Raw genomic sequence first — 2500 nt, forward strand, 5'->3', positions numbered from 1 at the left:
ATTGTTATTACCTGCATTTATCGTGACAGCACATGTGACGGGGGTATAGCTCAGTGGTAGAGCATTCGACTGCAGATCGAGAGGTCCCCGGTTCGATCCCGGGTGCCCCCTCTATATGTTTTTTTTCGCTGAATCACTCATCAGTGAAGGAACAAGGAAGTCACACGAATCATACCAGACTCAGGCAATCCCATTTTGGACAGAGGAGTGTCTTCTTACTAGAAGAAGTGTGCAACTAAACCGAAACGATTCCAACTTTGTGCCATGCATCCATAAATACAAACTAGAAGACTCAGGCAATCCCATTTTGGACAGAGGAGCGTCTTCTCACTAAAAGTAAGTGTGCAACTAAATAGAAACGATTCCAACTTTGTGCCATGCATCCATAAATACAAACTAGAAATTTCAGTTCATACCCAAGCTAATTCTGACGACACGGGATGCTGATGACTTTCCTTGATTGACAAAACAATACCAAACAGGTGACAGTTGAAGAGGACAAAAAGAGTTGTCAGAAGTGGGATTCGAACCCACGCCGGGAGAACCCGACTGCGACCTGAACGCAGCGCCTTAGACCGCTCGGCCATCCTGACTGCTGGTAGCCTGTACACACCTGTATGAAGTATATCAGCGAGAGTCCTATGTATTGGTTTGTACACGGAAAATGCATTCCACCCACATTGAAAATATGGTCCTAAATCCAGTTTAGACCCTACCAAGGGCGGAAAAGGTGCATATGTAGATTCCAACTTTGTGCCATGCATCCATAAATACAAACTAGAAATTTCAGTTCATACCCAAGCTAATTCTGACGACACGGGATGCTGATGACTTTCCTTGATTGACAAAACAATACCAAACAGGTGACAGTTGAAGAGGACAAAAAGAGTTGTCAGAAGTGGGATTCGAACCCACGCCGGGAGAACCCGACTGCGACCTGAACGCAGCGCCTTAGACCGCTCGGCCATCCTGACTGCTGGTAGCCTGTACACACCTGTATGAAGTATATCAGCGAGAGTCCTATGTATTGGTTTGTACACGGAAAATGCATTCCACCCACATTGAAAATATGGTCCTAAATCCAGTTTAGACCCTACCAAGGGCGGAAAAGGTGCATATGTAGACTTCAAGGAATGTATTGTGAAACGTTTAATGTATTTAAGTCGCCGTCAAGTGAATGTACTGGACTTACGATGTGGCAGGAAGAAAGGTGGGGATATGGCGTGAGCCCCAGCATGCTTTGCTGGGTGTCAGATGCGGTCAGACTGTTATGTCTTATGCACGGGCGTTTACTGACTTGATTGTTATTACTTGCATTTATCCTGACAGCACATGTGACGGGGGTATAGCTCAGTGGTAGAGCATTCGACTGCAGATCGAGAGGTCCCCGGTTCGATCCCGGGTGCCCCCTCTATATGTTTTTTTTCGCTGAATCAGTCATCAGTGAAGGAACAAGGAAGTCACACGAATCATACCAGACTCAGGCAATCCCATTTTGGACAGAGGAGTGTCTTCTTACTAGAAGAAGTGTGCAACTAAACCGAAACGATTCCAACTTTGTGCCATGCATCCATAAATACAAACTAGAAGACTCAGGTAATCCCATTTTGGACAGAGGAGCGTCTTCTCACTAAAAGTAAGTGTGCAACTAAATAGAAACGATTCCAACTTTGTGCCATGCATCCATAAATACAAACTAGAAATTTCAGTTCATACCCAAGCTAATTCTGACGACACGGGATGCTGATGACTTTCCTTGATTGACAAAACAATACCAAACAGGTGACAGTTGAAGAGGACAAAAAGAGTTGTCAGAAGTGGGATTCGAACCCACGCCGGGAGAACCCGACTGCGACCTGAACGCAGCGCCTTAGACCGCTCGGCCGTCCTGACTGCTGGTAGCCTGTACACACCTGTATGAAGTATATCAGCGAGAGTCCTATGTATTGGTTTGGACACGAAAAATACATTCCACCCACATTGAAAATATGGTCCTAAATCCAGTTTAGACCCTACCAAGGGCGGAAAAGGTGCATATGTAGACTTCAAGGAATGTATTGTGAAACGTTTAATGTATTTAAGTCGCCGTCAAGTGAATGTACTGGACTTACGATGTGGCAGGAAGAAAGGTGGGGATATGGCATGAGCCCCAGCATGCTTTGCTGGGTGTCAGATGCGGTCAGACTGTTGTGTCTTGTGCACGAGCATTTACTGACTTGATTGTTATTACCTGCATTTATCGTGACAGCACATGTGACGGGGGTATAGCTCAGTGGTAGAGCATTCGACTGCAGATCGAGAGGTCCCCGGTTCGATCCCGGGTGCCCCCTCTATATGTTTTTTTTCGCTGAATCAGTCATCAGTGAAGGAACAAGGAAGTCACACGAATCATACCAGACTCAGGCAATCCCATTTTGGACAGAGGAGTGTCTTCTTACTAGAAGAAGTGTGCAACTAAACCGAAACGATTCCAACTTTGTGCCATGCATCCATAAATACA

The 2500-nt window shown here is 45.6% G+C and overlaps 6 non-coding genes across 6 annotated transcripts; 3 read left to right on the top strand and 3 right to left on the bottom strand.

The window, feature by feature from the left end:
- Window positions 1-39: 39 nt before the first annotated feature.
- Trnac-gca (transfer RNA cysteine (anticodon GCA)) lies at window positions 40-111 on the top strand. The gene has a single exon. It is a non-coding gene; the product is annotated as a tRNA-Cys (tRNA).
- Window positions 112-509: 398 nt separating this feature from the next.
- On the bottom strand, window positions 510-593 carry Trnal-cag (transfer RNA leucine (anticodon CAG)). Its single transcript has one exon. It is a non-coding gene; the product is annotated as a tRNA-Leu (tRNA).
- A 297-nt stretch (window positions 594-890) lies between these two features.
- On the bottom strand, window positions 891-974 carry Trnal-cag (transfer RNA leucine (anticodon CAG)). Its single transcript has one exon. It is a non-coding gene; the product is annotated as a tRNA-Leu (tRNA).
- A 365-nt stretch (window positions 975-1339) lies between these two features.
- Window positions 1340-1411, top strand: Trnac-gca (transfer RNA cysteine (anticodon GCA)). Its single transcript has one exon. It is a non-coding gene; the product is annotated as a tRNA-Cys (tRNA).
- A 398-nt stretch (window positions 1412-1809) lies between these two features.
- On the bottom strand, window positions 1810-1893 carry Trnal-cag (transfer RNA leucine (anticodon CAG)). Its single transcript has one exon. It is a non-coding gene; the product is annotated as a tRNA-Leu (tRNA).
- Window positions 1894-2258: 365 nt separating this feature from the next.
- Window positions 2259-2330, top strand: Trnac-gca (transfer RNA cysteine (anticodon GCA)). Its single transcript has one exon. It is a non-coding gene; the product is annotated as a tRNA-Cys (tRNA).
- Window positions 2331-2500: the final 170 nt, after the last annotated feature.

Source organism: Haliotis asinina, chromosome 6 (genome assembly GCF_037392515.1).
Source record: "Haliotis asinina isolate JCU_RB_2024 chromosome 6, JCU_Hal_asi_v2, whole genome shotgun sequence".
NCBI classification, from domain to species: Eukaryota; Metazoa; Mollusca; class Gastropoda; order Lepetellida; family Haliotidae; genus Haliotis; species Haliotis asinina.